Source organism: Pteropus vampyrus, unplaced genomic scaffold (assembly GCF_000151845.1).
Source record: "Pteropus vampyrus isolate Shadow unplaced genomic scaffold, Pvam_2.0 Scaffold99, whole genome shotgun sequence".
Classification (NCBI taxonomy): Eukaryota; Metazoa; Chordata; class Mammalia; order Chiroptera; family Pteropodidae; genus Pteropus; species Pteropus vampyrus.
Window position 1 is genome coordinate 4,950,949 of NW_011888880.1, and position 19,957 is coordinate 4,970,905.

Here is a 19,957-nt window from a genome sequence, read left to right on the forward strand (position 1 = left end):
GCAATAATAACATTCAGGTTATTGTTAATAATTATCAATTACCATCTTTTTAAAGATTCCTATTGCTTTTCTTTTATATCAGTTAATATTTATATTTAAACACAGAAACCTAGGCAACAGTTGTCAGGGTCACCCTTCAGCTTATGCTCACCAAAAAGAGGAATACGTTTTTTTACGCAGTCAGTACAAATAATCTTGAACTCATGCTTAGGGCGTGAATGCCCTAAAAGACTTACAGAAAAGGAAGGGGAAACCGAATGACGCTGAATACCCACCACACGCTGGACACTGCCATTCACCTTCAGGCTTTGCTATTCCTGTGCTTGTCATTCTAGTTATAAGTGAAGGAACCAGACTGAAAACAATTACACACCAAAGAGCTAGGGTTTGAACCCAATTCAGTTTGTCTCCAACAACCAATGCTGTCTCTCAAGAGAAAGTCCTATGTCAATGCTAAGCGGTAAAACCCAGTCATTAATTACATGGAGCAAGTTTACATTTTGCTATACGATTCACACCTTTTTCCCACAGACTAATTAATTTCCAAATCTGGTAATGTGCTTCTCACAATTTCCTAGGCTTTTGGGTAAATTGCTAAAGGAAAGTTTGCTGTGAAGTTGGCGAGCCAGAGAAGACTGAGAACCCAATAAACACTTGTGAACTGGTGTACAACACAGTGCCTGCTAGGGGCGGATCTGCCACAAAACACAGACTGGTCTGGACATTGCTTGTGAACAGCTGGCCTTAAGTGTCCATCTCCCAGACTGGTGCCGGGGGCTCATGACCAAGCCAGCCCTGGACGGGTTAAACGACCCCGTGGAAACACTACTGGTTATTTAGAATCTAGGGCATTACTATGAACTTACTGCTGAGTTTTCTGTAGGGCATTATCACCACAGTTCCAAGTTAGCAAGACATAACACGCGCTTTCTTCATGTTTTCCCTCGTTTAATGTATCCTTGCTTCTTAAATCACTCCCAGAAACTCTTAGGAAATGTGAAAGGAATTTATTAAGTAAATGTGTTATCTTTTCCTCCAACAGAACGTCAGATCACTTCTTGAAAGATCCTTTCCAAATTCTTCTTCAGTTCAAACCGATTTTAACACACTTGAATATACACACCATAATTAGGAAGCCAATTTATTCAGTTAATTTGCATCAGTCTAAATAATTTTTCCTGACAGATGACTTCCGTTGTGAGCACGAAGTACTTTTTAAATCCTAGTCAGGTTATTGCGAAGGATAAACGATTTCACATTTCTCACAAAGATGCCAGTCATTAAGGATATTAACACAAATTCCTTCCCCTTGAAGAGAAACGAGCTGTCATTTTAGCAATGTTGCTGCATCAGCCTTTCTATTGTCAAACACAACAAATGATGAGAAAATCAATTTACTCTTTAGAATTAGTCAAGTGAGGAATCCTTTGAAGTGGGGGTGCAGGGTTTTGCTTGGATCCTATAGTCACATAAAAGCGAGTACTGTATATATGTTGGTAAAACGTGAAATGTAATAAGGACTATTTGTTGCCATAGACGTTACAGACAGAATCTATCTCTGAAAAAGAATTCCCCACTCCTAAAACAGACGTTTGATGACCAACAGATGTGGTTTACACGAACCCTTGTTCAGCCGAACTAAGAATATATTTTGATCTGTATGAGGCACGGTCCAGAAAAGAGGAAGTGACTATGGCGCAGCCTCAGTGTAGAGATCGGTTGCGGAGTTCGAATATATTTATTTACCCCATAAAGCTTCTCTCACATGGTTTAATGAAAATGAACATGTAACTGATAGTTTCTAAGGATTGGAGGATGCCATACGTGCAAGTGTTGGAGATGCCATCCGTACTGCTTGTGACAGAATTTACAATTTTTTTGTAGCCTTAAGAAGGTGGAGAAAAGCAATTCGCTGGATAGCCACAATCTTCAGAGTGATGTATGTTCTGGCAATGATTCTCAAGTTCCACAACTTAGTTCCCCCACCCATTAAGGGACGATTAGATCATTGTTTGAGAATGACAAGCATTTAATATTCGGAATGATGAAATAATGAAGTGCCCAGATTCTATAGAAATGCTGAGGAGAAAAGAAGATTAATTTCAAGCCAGAATCTAGTACAAACATGACCTTCCTATGGCAAATCTCACGAATAGGAAAAGAAATTACATCTAAAGCTTTGTTTAGAGGGCTGAAAATTTGAAAATACATTAATGCTGGGATTTTTCAGATGGAATAAAAAGACGCGTTTGTTATATCTTGTCTGTGGAAATGAGGAGAATTCTTTCTGCTCCCTTTAACTGAAAGAATGTGGTTAGTAAAGATTTAAAAGACGGCCATGGAAGAGTCAGTTTTGTATTCCTTTGCCTTTAGGCGTGACGATAGTTAAACCATCTCAGAAAGAGAACCATGCTTTGCTTTCAAAAATCTCCTGGCGTAATGATAAAAATTAAAAAGAGCAGATGGGAAAGCTTAGGGACCTTGCAATTAATAAAGGTCAGTTCTGGCTGACACCGTTTCAGTCGAAATTCATTTCTATTTGCGAACAGCCTGACTCTTAGCAAAACTACAAAGGAGGTGGTGATACTTGGTACTAGTTCTCTGAAATTCCATGTAGTATTAGTATTTATGTCTGGTCATCGTTTTGACTGTCTCCTTGTCACTTCATTGCCTGAGGGGTCTGGGATGACCAAACACAGGACATCCGACACTGGGCACATGAAATCAACAGTTTATTGGTCACATCTATACTACCTGCCACGTAGGGCCACACAAAGGTTGAATTCAGGAATAGAGTGGACGAAGGGGCTGTGGTGCGGCAGGCTTTGTAGTAACAAGAGGGTGAGGTGTGCCCGGGTTCTCAGGGGAGGATGTGATGGGCTTGTTTCAATGACTGTGTGGGCTGGCGGGGAAGTAAAACCAATTAGGATGAAGACCAGGTGAAGTGCAGCTGTTCCAGCTGTAGAGAAACTATCCAGATGGGGAGCTTCTCCCATTTGGGGGGAGGAGGGAACATCGAGTAAAAGCTGGGGAACTCAACAGGCCTTTGGGGCCCTGTGAAGCTCAAGATGTCAAGGCAGCCCGTGAAATCTTAGGCCATACAAGCCAGTCATCCATACAAACTATATCGGCTTACGGGGTGCTCAGGTTCCTTGGCTGTACTTGTCTCTGCCACACCTATTGTCTCATGTAAAAAGTCACTTTTGATGAGATCGATAAACGTGAGGACATAAGCAGTTTTGTAACAAGAGTACTCACAGGCCAAGGCTATGGAATTAGCTGGATTGACTCATGCAGAAATACCCTTTGCCACTCACTTTGCCTTTAATGAAAAAAGGAAGAGAGCCCTAAATCATCCAGACAAATGACGTATTTAACTCTTCACTTGATTTTAATTTGTCAGCAGGTGAATGTTGACCAACTTCAGAACCACAGCCAAAGGCCAGAAGATGGTCTAGCTTGCCAAAATGAAGATATTTCTGCCTTCCATTTTTCAAAAAAAATACTGTCAGGAAACAATCAGGTCAGACTACTTCTCACTTCCCCTGAGAATTAACAAGTGAAGAGAAGGGAGGCCTGTAGTTCCAGGCAGAGCTTGGGCATGTGAAGTTAATACCGGGCCTGTTTTAAAATCTTGAGCAAGTTTAATCTCTCCAGACCCCAACTTCTGTACCGTTTTAGTGAGGAAGTTAAAATAGATCAAGAGTATTTAAACAATTTTCTTAGTAGCAAAACCCTTGTTTCAAATGAAATCTAAAGTCACTCTATAAAACAGAAATGAAGCTTCCTTGTTCGAACCCAATAAATGGAGCCCAAGCTCAATTGACCCGGCTTTCCCCTCACATTTGCTCCTTCCCCCTCATAGTCACTCCCTTCCAAGATTTCTGAAGCGTTCCCTTGGACGCCTAGGGTTCCTTGGAACCCAGTTTGAAAACCAGCAGTTGAGCTACTATCCAATGTTCCTTCCAGCTTTCAGCAGAATGGGGGAAAAAATCATAGATTATGGGGACAGATAGATTTAGGTTCAAATTCTACTTCTGTCACTTCCTAGTCTGTATGGCCAGTTCTCCCATCTGTAAAGGAAAGATAAAAACAGCTCTCCTGTAGGACTATTGCTAGGTTAAGAATACATGTGAAGACTCTAGCCAGTGCTTGAAACCCAGGGGGACCCGGAAAAGGTAACAGAAACTGAAGGTTATGTCTCCAACTTGAGCTGAACAAAATGAGGGAAGATCCTGTACTTGAACTCCTAACTTGCAGTGAGACCTCTGTCATTCCCGAAGCCCAAACCTCAAGACCTTGCAGCTAAAATTCCTCTTTAAAACCTGATTGTTTTTATTGTTCCAAATTAGTGGAGGCGGGAAAATTCTTCTAAGTCGCTGAACATTCTGTATGCCTTGGAGAGCACACACAGTGTAGACACACCCCGAGTCTCTTAAATGACACCATGGTCGATCCAACCTCCACTGTTGGAATTTCAAGCACGTTGCTTTCATCAAAGAAAAACTGGGGAAATGTCAGTAAGAACGCTTTAATACTAAGCCACGAGAAATTCAGTACCTGATAGCTCACGTCTGATATTTCACCCCGCATCATAAAACAACTCAGCAGAGACGCTGTTGTTCATCTGTTGAGCTGCTGTTGTGATAAGCCTGCATTCTTTCAACAGTGGAGGCGCCCCCCGCCCCGCCCCGCCCCGCCTCGGGAAAATGCATCCCAGAAGTCTGTGATTTCTGAAAAATCTCACCTTTGGGAATTTTCCTGGCATTTTATTAAGTTAAGACCCACTTTATAGGTTACTGTCAAGATCCTACGTCCTCAAGGAAGCTGACTCAAAGCTTAGACGCTCCCTGCCACGCTTTATAAAGCTTTCTTTTTTTTTTTTTTTAATTTATGAAAATTTCCAAACACACACAAAAGAAAAAGGATACCACAAACTCCCATAAGCCTATTGCGCAGCTCCGATATCAATACTGCGGCTTTCACCTGAGCCCATGGAGGTCGCATGGGACCGCTTTTCACTCCAAGACTGATGGGCCAGGTAAGATCGGGCAGCTGTCAGTTCCATTCAGCAAACACGCCTTAAGTGCCTGCTTTAGGCAGGCCCCTGTCCTAGGCCACCTGGGAGAACCGCCGAGAAGCCAGACAACACGTTGGGAATTACGACAGAAAAGCAGAGTCGCCAGGGAGAAAAGGGGGATACTTGGGAAGGCTTTTGTGGGAAAGATGGGGTTTGAACTAAACTGCGAGGAAATGGGAGTGAAGACATTCCGGGCAGAGGAGGGGAGGATAGAAGGGTGGGAAGTGGGGGAACCGCAGGGCCTTTTTAGGGGCTGCCTCATATTCTAACGTGCTGGGGTAGGTGACGCAGCGGAAAATTAGTGTGGAGACCAATGGAAGCATTGAATGCCAGGATGAGGAAGTTCCTTACGTGCTGGGGAGCAGTGCCGGGAACAGGGCAGGATAATAACAACCTAAAGAAAACAGGAGGTCCAAAGTCGGGGACCGAGGGTAGCAGAGATGCCCTCAGGTCTGATGTCAAGAACCCTCCGCCTGCGTTTACTGCTCCCACTGGGAAGAGAGCAAAGACGACAGACAGAGGGCTGGCGCTGGCTCGGGGAACTCCCCACAAACCAGCACTAAGAAAACAAGAGACCGGGCGTAAAGAGAAGCGGGCAGGAGCACCTGGTCCGGCTCTAAGACGCATCAGTGTTTACCAAGCACTTGGGCTCTGGAACGCCCGCCTTTCCAAACACCACATCCTCATGCACTCGGCCCTGCCACAGGCGGCTACTGTGCGGGGTGCCGGGGAGGGGGGCGGGACCGCACGCCTGCAAACCCTGACCCCCCTCCCGCCCCCCGGGAGCCCTCCCCCGCCGCCGGCCGGCCAGCGGCAGCTCCCTGTTTGTTCGCCGAGGTTTGCATGCACGGATCGAGTTGCCTTTTTTTTTTTTTTTTTTCTTCCAGTCAGTTCAGCGGTGTCCCGAAATTCACCCCCAGTGTAACTTCTGCCTCTGCTCCTCCTCTTCTTGGAAGTGCCTTTTGTTTGTCTGGCAGCCTTGGTTCTATGGGGGTGTGTGATGATAATAATCCCCGGGCTTATATAACCCTCTTCGTCTTGCAAGCACTTGGCAGACGGTCCCTAATGAAACTGCGGGCCGGTGTCAGGCCGGGCGGCCGCAGCGGCGAATAGGAAACCCCAGGCTGAGGCCCGGAGGCCGGGAGGCCGGGAGGGAGGGCAGCGAGGGTCAGAGGCCGAGCCTTGGCGGCTCCCGCGCCGGGAGGTCAGGGGAGAGATAAGGGACAATGACTCCCGCCTCCAGGAGGAAGGAGGTCCCGCTGCCACCTTATCTCCGCGCCCCTGCGGGCTCCCAGCGCCCAGAGCTGGTCCTCCGGAGGTGCTGAAGGCGGCTCTCGTAAGTATGATGCTCGGCTTTTTCTTTCTTTTAAGAAGGAAGGAAACAAACTTTTCTTTGCTGCCCTAATCCATTTCGTGGGATTTATTCGCACGGGAGCCGTTTTCCTCAGTCAGATTGTTAGATGATGGAAAGTGAGTTTCTGGCCAAAGTTCTCCACCCAGTTGGGTACCTCCCAAACATCGCAGGAGGGGGAAGTGGTTTCTGGTGAGAATTCACTCCAACAATACAGCGCCCAGGCGAGGTGCGGGGAATCGGCCGCTTTCACTGAGCCCTGGTCCTGGAGACTGGTCCGCACGCACACCTCACCCTGGAGTGCGACCTTGGCTGTTCACCTGGCTGGTTAGGAGCAAACACTTCGACCTTCGGTTTCTCTGCCGTCGTGTTCACAATTTCAGACAAATCTAGCTGTTGGAAGCTGCTTTCCCACTCTTGAAATGAATGCCATCTTTCGGTGTAGGCTTGAAACTTGCAGCAGCTGCTGTAAACCCTGTAAAACACTGTGACTGTAGCGGACCTGTGAATTGTTAAGGTTTTCACTGCAGAGCTCAGGCTTCTAAATAGTGGAGGAACACAGACTGGCAAAACCCAAAGCTCTGTTTTTACATTTCTGTGAAGAATACTGAATCAACCCAGTGTTTTTCTCAGGGGTGATGCTCACTGCTTTGAGAAATTGTTTTTCAACAAAAGGAGAATTTAAAACTCTGAAATAATACTGAGAAAGATATGATTTTGCACACTCAGAAAGTGTGATTTGCTAATTGAACAAGCCAAGAAAATAAAGTGCTGTTTGGGATAGTCGTATAATTTGCATTTATAAAACCACGATTATAATTTGTGCATGATGATATATAGAAAATTATTATCTTTATTTCAGGTAAGGAAACTAAGAAATATGATTTGGTAATGATGTAGAAAAGCAAGACCTCTCACTTTTAGTGACATAAGTGCTATGATTAATCTACTGAGCTTGATTGTCTTTCTCTTTAAATAAACAGATGGCAAACCACATACAACGTGTATGTATAAGCGTGTGCGTATTTTTTAAAATTTGTACACTTGTATCTATCTAACGCTCAGTATTTTACATGGTAGTAATAAATCCAAACACCTCATCCAAATTGGACCAGAATGAAGTAGAGCTATTTATTCATTATTTATCCACCAAACATGGGAAACATAAAAAATTGTGTCTATGTTTAAAAGTCTCTTTAAATGACATTTCCACTTAGACTGCTCTGTGGCTTCAAAGAAATTCTAGGGCACGAGAAAAGTTGAAAATGAGGCTGGATCCTAGTTGCTTTTACCCCTAAATTTAAAAGCGATCTGTCAACACTAACTTCTTTACTCTAGCTAATTTAATTATCAAGATCGGCCACATAACCTCGGCCACATAACCTCAACGTTAGCCTCAAAGGCACACTCAGTCATCGTAGAAGGAACACAAATGCTGATGGGATCCGATTTGAGGACCGTTATTGCCATCACCTGGTTACAGATCTTTAAGATTTTCAGCCTCAGGTTTCACAACTAGAAGACCAGTACTATTCACCCCAAGGAGAGGATTCCTGAAAGAATTAAAAGGAAATAATGTGTAAAATATCCAGCACAGTATCTGAAAACAGCAGTGTTTCAGTCGATTTTAGGGTTTTCCATTTATTCTATTTTTCATCTTTGATTCAAGTCCTTTGTTTATTGAGTGTCTACTATGTATTGCATGCTATGCTAAGCACTAGTAGTGATTCAAAGGTGAATAAGATTGTTATTCTGCCCTGGAAGGGTTCATAGTCTGAAGAGACAGATCAAAATAGCGGATAATTTTCTTAACAGCATAATACTTGCAAAAATAGCAGTGTGTTCAAGACTAAGTGACAGAATTGAGGCCAGAGTGATTGTCTCTCCTGGTGAAAGTCAAAAAAGGAACTTTCACAAAGATGATGTTGATTGTGTGCCTTTTAAAAGCCAGCAGGAGTGTGGAAGGACAGTTCCGAATGAAAGCTTTGGGGAGAGCAGAAGGTGTGAGAAAGCCTGGAGACAGGAACTGGTTTCAATTGGTGCTAGTGTTGATTCTAGGGGGGCTGGAGGTTTAGCCAGGGGCCGGATCTTGGATATTCTGATGCTTCATACTGAGGTGATGCTTCGTACTGAGGTGTTTGGATCTATTGCTCTATTAACTCATACATAGACATGCTCATCCACAAAACATTTTCTTATAGGTTCACATCAATATAAAAGGCTTGGCCTGAAATGTAAGTCAGCTGCATCACTGAACATCGTTTGGTTCAGTAGACTATGTTGTTTGTTCGCTTGCTTGGTGGTCGCACACCCATCTCAGTGGTGGAAGCATTGTAGCGCAAACTCCTGAACTCGCCCAGGCCCGGCCCTTCCGGAACCACTCTTTAATCAATGGGGAGATGAGGGAGGACTTTGAATGGGGCTGAGAAGGTGGAGGGAGAATAGATGTGATCCATGTTTTAGGAAGATTTTATGTAGATCATGTAGTATCCGGTCTGGCGTATGGGTTAGGCAAAGGCCAGGGGGTGATAATGCTATAAACTAGGAGACCAGATAAAGGACGGTTATAGCGTGCAAGTGAGAAATGCTGAGGTCCTGAGCAGTGCCAGGGACACTAGGGCACAGATCCAGAGATATTTAGAAGGTAAAACATTCTCATTTTGGGGACTGAATGAACGGAATATAGAAAAAGGAAACGTGTATAATAATAGTTTGGGGCTTGGGCAACTGGGTAGCTATAATGGAAACGTGTGAAACAAGGGAAGGTACAAGTTTATAGAAGAAAATTGTGTTAATTGGGACATATGGAGTTGAGATATCAACAAGAGGTTAGATTGCAAGACTGAGTAAAAATCAAAAGGAGTTCATCAAAGAAATGTAAAATTGCCAGGTTTTTCTTGGAAATTTTCAAGAGAAACGAAGTCTGGGCTCTTCCTATTATGCTCCATGCCCCCAAGAAATGTCAATCTCTGGACGCATTGGGCTCTGAGCTTTCATCTTGAATCCCTGCTGTCAATAGATTATCTTCCCATTAACTTTTCAAGAGGAAGGCCGAGCCTGGGGGGTCTTGCCAGTAGCTGTGTACTCAAAAAAGAGTAATCTTGACTTCCTCTGAGCCTTCAGAAGTGAGCAGAGAGTAGGACAGAGATCTGTGGGCTGGTAGAATACTTGGAAAAGAACACACATTCACAGAGAACGAGTATTCATCAAGAAGCAGTCCTTTCCTCAGTGGGGCTTTCCCACTCCCCTTGAATTGGAGGACTCGCCAAGAGACTAAAACAAAGGAGGTGATTTCTTGACCGTTACGTAGCCTACAACCATTTCCTCCTTCTTCATTGTGAGCAGGAAGTTTTTCTCATAGTCTTGAATGGTGCAAAATTGGAAAGGAGGGGTGGGTAACATTTATGAATTTTTAAAAGGTGACAAGTGGAAGAATTTTTGACATTTAGAGTGAATGAATAGAGAACAATCTGATTAGCAGACAGGAAGCCATGCCTTCTTAAGTCTTTCTTGTCTGATTATGTGATAACCTGAGTTCCCTTATACCCTTTTAGCCAATCTCTGCTCAGCACTTAATCTGCTATGGCAAAGCTTCTCTATTGGCTTTCCTGGAGTTCAGAGTTTTTACTGCACGTAAATACAGCAGAGCAAATACCATTTATTACAAAAAAGGAGCTTAGCCCCAGACCTCGTGGCTAGTTTTGAAACATCGTATAATATTTCTTTCTGAGAGGTAAACTATATCAACACATTTAAAAACAGATTTAAGAACTTGTTTCTACCTGTAAATAATAGTTTCACCATTCATCACTGTCACCACTATCATAGAAAGACAGTAGTTGGATAAAAAGGGAGAAAAAAAGAGAAAGATAGTATTTGGTTATCATCTGAATTCCATAGGCTTCTGGTAGCTCACTTTGAAATTCCCCAAACTTCAGAAATTATCTTTGGCTTTTGAAATGATGAAAAAGGTTTCTATTTTTTTCTAAAATGCTTGTTTCCTTCATAAAACAAAAAACTGAAAAGTCCCAAAAAAGAACTTACTATCTCAGTTCTATAAAATAATCGTCAAATATAATACTTTAGAAGAAATGAGATTGCATCATGGAAACGTTGATTATTTAAAGAAGGAGCAAGAAATACTTGGTGAATCCTCATTAGTACAATTGAAAGTATGAAGAACATACTGAGCTTCCATATTTGGTGCTGGCCATTCCACTTAGGTTTAAAGTCTTGGCTTCAGAAGCAAGTGCTACAACCTCACAGGCTTTTGGGGTTCGCCGACATAACGATTTCCTTCAGGCTGAGTGCCGCCTGTGCCACTGTGCTCCCCACCCAGTGTTTGAAGAGTGGGTAGGGTACAGCCGTGCAGCCCCCCAGACACCTGAGTTCAGAATATTTCTGCACTTTGCTTCATTTCTGGGCTCCACGGAAAGCTGGAAGCTCCCCAACTCTCTCTTGGGCTTGGTTCCTGCTCACATGTTTTCTGGTCTCATGTCACTGTGCAGGAAGTAATAGTCCCACAAGCACCATCCACGATGGCAAGATCTGTGTTGTTCGGTGCGAGTTTTCTAACGAGGACATTTTAGGCCTTCCAACAACTCCTGAAGGAAAGCGGTTTGGAACTGACCACTAGTTTCCAAAGTGAAGGGGGCTAGGACAGTATGCACTTCTCCAACAAGATTAAAGCTACTTTTAGGAGACAATTAAAGGACAACTGCCTAAGAAAAATAAACTTTTGCCTCACACATTTATCCGAATGTATAATATGTATACAGTATAGAAAAATGCCTCCAATTCACAGTTTAAAAATATCAGTTACTGTTTCAGCATTTTACTCTGAATGGTGCTAGTGTTTGCCACTGAGGACTGTTAATTTTAGTGACATTTCTCTGCAGCAAAATCTGATGAGTTTATGAAGTTTGAGAGCCAGGAAATGCAACTCAGTTTCTGAACAACTGAGAAAGCCAAGAGAGTTAAGCTCAGTCATCTACTTGCTTTAGAGCGTGGATTTGCAAGTGCTAAGTGCCATAACACTGATTCAGAGAGAGAGAAGCCAAACCAAACCTTTAAAATACAGCTCTTAAACTATCAGGCTTAACTTCCCGCCATATTATCAGCAGGTGAAATTCTGGCACACGACACAGTGATCTGTGAATGTTAACGTCAAATTAATGGGCATATGTGCCAACATTTTCTAGAATTTTAGAGCAGGAGGGATATTGGAGGGCTTCCAGTCTTATATTCTATTTTACCAACAGAGAGACTGAGACTCATATGAGCTCTCTCTCTCTCCCCCCTTCCCCCTCCCACCCTGAAAACGCACACACACCCACCACATTTCTGAGTCTTGTGCTGAGTCATTGCTTACAGAGAATATCATAGATCTTAAAAAAAAGAAAGGACAAAATGACCCAGAGCTGGGCCAGTGGTCTCCTGATCCATCCAAGTTTGTGTGGCCCAGCTTCAGGGCTATGGGCCAACAATATGTCTTCGCTTCAGGAACTACCCAGGGTCTCAGATTAAATATTTTTGGCCAAAACTTGAATAAACTGCAAAACAAACCAAGGATCACCAAATGACTCAGGTCCCGATTATACCGTGATGCTCAGTCAACGCGTGGCAGTTACTGGGGCCACATTGTGATGAGAGCATAAGATGCAGACAAAGCCCAAGGAGCACCCCTCGTGCTGAGGAACAATCTCAAGACCTGCCTGGAGAGACGAGGCATTCACCGTGCGGGCAGCGGTGACAGCAGCGGAGACGGCGTGACTCCAGGCCGCGTCGTGGGGCACGCATTTTAAATGCTGTGGGAGTTCTAGTGAGAGATGGATGAAAATTGGGATCGTCGGGGAACGAGACTTCAGCTGATCCCAGAGAGGTGCTTAGAATTTGAATATGCGGAGGGAAAAGCGGTAGACTTTTCTAGATAAAGAAGAACAGCTTGGGGAAGGTCTCGTGGGTGGGACCCCAAAGAAGCCAGGCTGATAGGTGCTCTCCAGCATCTCCCAATGCGATCAATGGACCGTGGAGCCCCCAATATTGACTTGCATTATTATCTACTGAACTGTTACTGAGATAAGTACTCAAAAAACCTAGATATAAATTACTTGAATTATATTTGTAGAACTATAAATCCACAGGAATATCATTATATTTATTTTATTGAAAATCTAAAATAAACGGCTAATTAGATATAAACAAAGCCATAAACCAATAATATTCCACTTAATAATATTAATTTTATTTGCCAGATGATGATGCTGTTTTGCCGAACTAAAGAACTTGTTTCAACCAAGTGTTCCTTAATGAAATTATAAAGAAAAGAACTATTTTAATACAAAATTTCTATTGTGCATTTAGTACTATGCCCATTTATAATGAATTATCACACGTCGGCAGGTGTAAAGGAGGAAAGGATCCAGGCAAGACATCTTCTGGGGTCGAGATCATGGGCCGAGAACTGATGATGGCTCAGTCATCCGATCACCTTGTTCTGTTCTGGCAAACACACCTCATGCAGCTGGCAGGATGTCTCTGGCTCATACGAGCATACGTGTATTAAGCAGTTCTTTGGGCTGCCTCTGTTCGTTCTTTAACAGCCTATAACAATTACATTATTACATTATTCTCCCATCCATTCTCATTTTAATGATGACAAGTCAAAGTCTCTATTTATAAAATTAATGAAAACTCTAGTCTCATTCCATGAAAATGTCTTTTGATTGTAAATTACCACTGCCAGGCAAGTTTTATCCTTATTACTGGCTAAAAAAAAAAAGAAAAGAAAAAAAAAATCAACCCAAGTAACAATGATCGCCAGTGTTTAGTTTGCATGGAATCCTCGCGTTAACCCTGTGGGTTAGATACTGTTTTTAATCGCCATTTTTCAGAGGAGGATACTGAGGAACAGAGAAATGAAATAACTCGTTCAAGGTCACATGGCCAGTGACCGCTGTTGCCTGGAATTCAAGCATCTAATTCTGCTGCTTTCTGTAGAAGATTCAGAATAATCATAGGGAGGAGGTTGTTATTTTAACATTAGGCTGTGCCAGCACGACCACAGCCAGATAGATGCTTATGGCCTCACATTCACACGTAAACTTTTACTTCAGTAGGTCACAGAGAAGCCATGCTTAACTATAAATGTAAACATTTGTCTATCCTCCTGGAACATATAGGTGTCTGTGTGATCATAATTTGTAATGTCAGAGACGTGGAAATAGAGAAGATAAAAGTTCTCCTAGAACTCATCAATTCCCAAGAGAGAAGCACAGGGAGTGGTGATCACAAAGCCCGCTGGGCTGGGTGTGCCAGGTGACAGAGGGTGGCGTAAGGGGTGGAGGAGTCAAGCTTCTGCCCGGAATGGAAAGAGCTGTGATAAGGACTATGTGGGAGGAAGAGGCCAGCTCCCAGGAGCCTCTGCTGTAGCAATCTCTATGTAGGACGGAAGCTTCTAGAACAGAGGGAAGAACCTGGAACTGCCCACATTTAACCTGAGTCACCAGGGTCAGTTCAGAGCGAGAAAAGATTCCATATCTATTGTGCTGAGGTCAATAATCTCCACCCATTACTTCTGAGAGCCCTCTGCGTAGACCAACACGCACTGTCCTCACCAGTGCAGAGGTCAGAACGCTCCAAATGAAATGCTTTAATATCTACATAGGCACAAGAAATATTTATAAATGTAAAGGAAATTTTGAGTTATTAGTGTTTGTCATTTTCCTAGTCTTATATTTCCTTATAAGACATATATTTCCGCTTCTATCTTGTGTATCACATCCACATTTATGTGTAACAAGTATACGTTAAAAAGTGCTATTCACGGCTACAGAGTTGCTTCATCAAATACTTAATGCATTAAATTAGGTGTTTTCTCCTTTTCAAGTATCTAAATTGATTTTAGTCGCTTATATTTTTCAACTGTCATAAGGGCAGAGTAGAAGCAAATTGCAACTCATCAAATAATAGCTTGCAGCAACTTTAGAAGATTTTACGATTCAGCATACACTTCCGTTAAAAGAGATCTCATAACCTAGAATAAGACGTCACTCAGCTTTTAAACCTGAAGCACTTTGCAAACGTTTAAAAAGAAACTCTTTTTTATTGTTTTTACAAAATCCAGTCAACGAATAATAAGAAATGAATCTGATAGAAAGTCTTTCTCTTGATAGAGAGTCAAATGGAAGCTTCTACAGGACTGAATTACCCACGGTGCTTCCGAGTCTCTTGCGAATGTTGTAAGAAAATTGGCCTAGGTGAAATTTGGAGTCTCTTACTCCTAATAATGTGCTCCTTTGAGGCTGTGAAAGGATAAGAGAAATCTCTGATAAAACGCAACTGACGGCTCATTTGCTTTCCCTCATTGTAGGTGCCGACGGCCACCCACCATCATCTGAAGAAGGAGAATTTGGCAAATGACATGCAAGTTTTCCAAGACAGAGTAATTGCAGAAAATCTTCAAAGGTATTCATATCAAATATTTATCTCTTGAGTAACGGAACCAAGGCGCTAATTAAACCTGAGCACTCCATGTCACTTGAAGGGGGGAATATTTCATGGATGGGGAATTGTAAGAACTTTGAGGAGTTGATTGCCCTGTTCCTTCCTGTGGTCTCATCCTTCTTGGCCGAGAGCCAAAAGGGTCCTTGAATGTGGCGGAGCCATTTTATGAAATTAGCATTTGGTAATGATGCAAGAGCCATCTGAAAAATGGCCATCTGGAGAATCATATAACTGTACTAACATGTCATGAGCTGTTCAGTAAGCTTAGGAGAATTAGAGGGACAGTGAATGGCAGGCCAAGTATGCCTAGTCATCCATCAGAAGTGAAAACTGTACAGGTGTCACCTGACTTGTTCACAGATTGCCTTCACAGTTTCTTGCCTTGGCCATATAAACATTAGTGCCAAGAGTGTTATGGGGCCGAAGAGAATTACAGACTCCCCTTGGCAATACAACCGTGGTTGCAAAAACATTCTTAGGGATGTGGAATCATGTGAGTTTACACCCCATGAGTCTTTTCTCAAATGTCAATATTGAAAATTGTTTCCTTCCACCCCCGACCGAAACTAATGCGATGGAAACTGTTGGGTTCTTCTTGATTTCGAATTGCAGCTCTTCAAAATCTGCCCCTCGTTTGATTCATTCTAAGCCTCGTGTTGGCCCAGGTTGGTTTGGGAAAAGTCCTCTAATCACCAAACAGTTCATGAACCTCATACAACAAAACAAAACGACGAAAAAATCTTCAAACAGGTCTGGCCTGAATTTCAGATTTGTCTTTAGAGGCTTTATCCAATTTAGTATAAATTAAAAATTTATTCTAATGGTTATGAATTTAAACACTTTTCCTTCGTACTACAAATGGCGAGTGAAGACACGAAATGGCTGGACGTATATGGGAGACTGGAGAATCACCAGTAATGTATCCAGAAGCTGGGCAGCCACAAGAGAAGACAAGTTGAAGTTTAGGTCTCCCTACTTCAAAATTCTAAACAGGAGAGGGAAATATTCCAAAACAGAAACTAAAAAAGATAGTGGTTTAGAAATAAGTTCAATAAACAGTAGAACTATGACTTCTTAAGAGTTTTTCATCTTCTGGGGTCGGTTTTCCATACTTTTTCTTTATGAACCTCTAGCCCAATGCATCATTTTTTCTGTAGGAAAGACAGAAGCTGGCCTTCTGTATCATACCATTCAAAATTAACCGTAGAAGAGGATGGAAAACCCTTAATACTGGAGCTCACCCTACATCTTCCCAAGAAGTCACTGAAGACCAGATTTTTCAAAGCCATCTGTCCTAGTTTCTCTTGTGTACGGAGAGGCCACTTTTCTGGGATGCCATGTTATTTACTGCCTGGTCAATAACTTTTTGTTTCACACTCTTTCCCCTCTGATGGGTAATTTTACCACTTTAAGCATTATATCTTTTTCATTTCTCAGCATGTCCTTATTATGAGAAAATAAAAATGTGTGTACTCTAATGTTGGATCTAGCTAGAATCACTTGCTCGAATTTAACACACCTAACACTTATTTCTTAAAAACCTGTGAACCCCCTATGAGAACAGGCTCCAGACCTCTTTTTCTGGCTTAGCACTAGAAAATTCAAAGTCTGACCAGCTGCCAGCTTCAGAGATCTCTGCCCTCCTCCTCTATCATTTGAGTTGGATTAGATAGGTAGCCCAGTTACCTCCCACCACCACATCTGTATTCATAGGTCCACAATCCTCCCATCTGGTAAATGTTGTAGAAAGAAATTGGTCCTTTCAGTGTGTGCTCAGACAGCCAGGTTTATACAATAAGGACCACTTTACTGGGACTTCGGGTTTCAAAATGCTGCCCTGTGCGTTTTTGATTGCCTCTCTGCTCTCGTCCTCTGGGTATAAAGTTCTTTCATTTAATATTTTTCCAGCTTTAAAAACTGCTTACCTGCAACTGCAGTTCATTGAACTTGGCTTCACCTCCAAAATACATAACGTGAAAAGCAGAACCAGGAGATGTTATAAGCAAATCTCAGAAGCTGCCCAAGCATCTCCTGCCTGTTGGATTGCCAGAAGATTCCCTCTTGTTCCAAGGAGAGATAGGTTGTAATCACATATAATAAGACACCAAAAGGACAATTAAATTTCATGGCTTGGGGGAGACGTAGAGGGTTCTTGTCGAAAATGTTCACACCTGCAGAACAGACTGCTGTTTTTTGTGGAACCTAGTTTTCAACTTGAAATACACCTGCCAAAATCTGAATGGCTGTTATTATACCTTCTGGACTCAAACACTACCCTGTCAGATGAAGTTTGGTGCACACAAATGGGATAACTTAGAACAGTGACTATGTTGTTTGTAAGGAAATTAAGGCCTATTGATGCCTATTCGGGATGGAAAATTTTATTATAAGCCTGCCTTAGCTGTGCTTCCCTGGCATTTTATTTTTTTATGTTACTTTAATTATTTAAGTTATACTCAATGCGTTAATTTCAATTTCAGTGATTTAAAAAAAAAATAGTCCATAGACTATAATAGTAAACTACATCTTGTCAAGGAATCAGTTACCAATGTGGACCCTAAAAACGCTAAAATTATCCTTGTCTTGGTAACCAGTGAATATTGAAAGTTTAGCGCAGAATAAAAAGAGCTGATTTTAGGTGCCGAGAAGCAGACTCTTACTTAGCGATCACTCTTACCCTTCACATTTTATTTCACAGAACCCTAAAGTTAGTTAAAATGTATTTGTTGTAAAAACAGTAAATTAGCTACCTAACATGAGATTTTTTTTAAGAGTCCAAAAAACCACGCACGCTTAACCCAAGTCTACAAGCCTTTTCTATATGAATATATGCTATGTGAAATCATAGAAAACTGCTGCTATTCGACTATTTTTGACCTACAAAAGCCCCAGTTTCATAGGTGCTACCTAATATTTTACATAATGGGAAACTTAAAGAATGTACAATTTTATTCATTTTTTTTCACTTAATTTTATGGCAAGACAGTTTACAATTTCTACATTGTCTGTATAGTTCATAGTTTAAATTCACGCAAATGGATATGAGACGTATAAGTTGATGCGGGACCTATAAGTTAATTTTGCTTTTTTCCTGTGAAAGATAATACTCAAAAAAAAAAAAAAATACCCCGCACACAATCGATACCTTCCTTGATACAGCTATCCTATTGGGTTACAATCTAATGCCAGTGTTTAAACTAGTGTCTCTTGCATCATCTTTCATCCCTCTGAAACTGAACGTTTTACATGAGAGTCTGCAGTACAAATCTTAGTGATAGAGTAAGCATCACTGGGCACAAACATACTACCTGCATGCACGTATGGACACAGTTAAATGGGTCTGTGCAGACAATACATCTGCAAAGCTAACCAGTTTTGTGTTTAAAGAAAACACCAAGCTCCAATAGGAGGAGAAGCACTGGGCTCGTCAGGCTGTGCCTCTCTCAGCTGGCACCTCTCCGTTCTCATCTGACTGAGACCTGTCCCGCAGACGGCCCTCTCAGTACGCTTTGGCTGCCAACAGAATAGTGCTTTGTCTAGTACGGCGAGGAAGCAAACTCCAGGGATGTTGACCCACCCGAGGAAATCCCTTTGCTCTTGCCCCAGTGATACGTTCAGGCAGGAAGTTAAGAGGAAAATAGCTATTCCCCTGGAGATGAGGGTGGAGAGTGGGAGGGAGGGAGGGAGTAGTTTAATTATGAGGAGTGTGGGGGTGGGGGGACCCGAGCAGTCACAGTGAAGAGCAAGAAAAAAGAATGGGATGATGTCATTCTTTACTGGGACAGTCAGTGAAATGAAATCAGGTCACACACATGGTCTTGTTCTGTGCCCAGATCTGTAAGTGTTACAAAGAGATTACTTTGTAGTAACACTTTTTAGGAAGGGCCCAAGGACCCTTCTCACATTAGGATTTCCCCCCGAGACATCGTCAGAACAGACACAAAGGGCAGAATCATCCCACCCAGTGTGAATGGCCTACACTGGGTGTACTGCATTTGTTGAAGATCGCTAAGCCACCGTTTAGTATAGAAAAATTGTCCAGATTCTTACGACACAGTGAATTTCTAGAAGCAGAATGCAGCTGTACAACTTGGTGTCAGGCCAGATGTTTTCAATCGGTGCCCTTTTTTGCAAGATCATTTCGAACGGCAATCTGAGGTGAAGAGGGAATATGTTTCTAAGGAGAAAGTTGTCACTTCCTGAAAAAAATACTGTCTTGTATTATGTTATGGCATTTTTAGGACTGATTAATTCTGCTTACAGAGAAAGCATTTGAGCTGTGTTGATCTTGAGTTTCTAGAACCACTGGTGGCAGATATATTCAATTTTAGGCGCTTTTTCTCTCTATGGTGTCCTCATTTAACCTCATTTGTCCACTTAGATTTCACGAGAGAGCATCGCAATTACACATAGAGGTTAGATTTTCTAGGAAGTCATCCCTGGAATAATTAGGTGATAAGGTCAGTTCCTGTGATTAAGATTCTGTTGTTACTGCATTAATAGGGCTTAAAACAAGTAAGTCATTGACCGAGGGGTATTTTTTTTTTTTAATTAGAATATTTTTGCTGTGAGTATTTATAATAGAACAGGAACACTGTAGGCTTTTGACATTGGCATCTGCTGTTTAGAGAATTTGCAAAACTCAGTATTCGATTTTGAAAAACCACTGGTTTTCGGGTGTGTATATATTCAGGGGCAAAGTCCTTCTCTCTCTCGCAGACTACAGAAACGTATGGAAATAAAATTGATTACAGTGGGAATTCATACTTGTTTTATGATTTTGTTCTCAAATTGCTAGGGAATTTTGCTTGGTCATCCAGGCTGAAGGGGAGTGGTGACCTATATGTGACAACTATGTTGAAAGCTGCAGTGGCTTGTGGCTATCAAAATGGAAAGAGGCCCATTTTGAAGGAGCCTTTTTGGGAGGCAGATTCTAACATTACTTCAGTGATTTCTGCCCCCCTAATTTTTAAATGAAAGGCAGTTAGGCTTGCAGGGCCTATGAGATAGAATAATTATTT

The 19,957-nt window shown here is 42.2% G+C and overlaps 1 protein-coding gene across 1 annotated transcript in view; it reads left to right on the forward strand.

The window, feature by feature from the left end:
• The window catches only part of SULF1 (sulfatase 1), a 175,987-nt gene that overhangs the window by 20,839 nt on the left and 135,191 nt on the right, over positions 1-19,957 (forward strand). Inside the window, exon 2 of the mRNA XM_023533291.1 lies at positions 14,803-14,897. The gene's annotated coding sequence lies outside the window, so the exon portion shown is untranslated. The remainder of the gene's footprint in view (positions 1-14,802; positions 14,898-19,957) is intronic.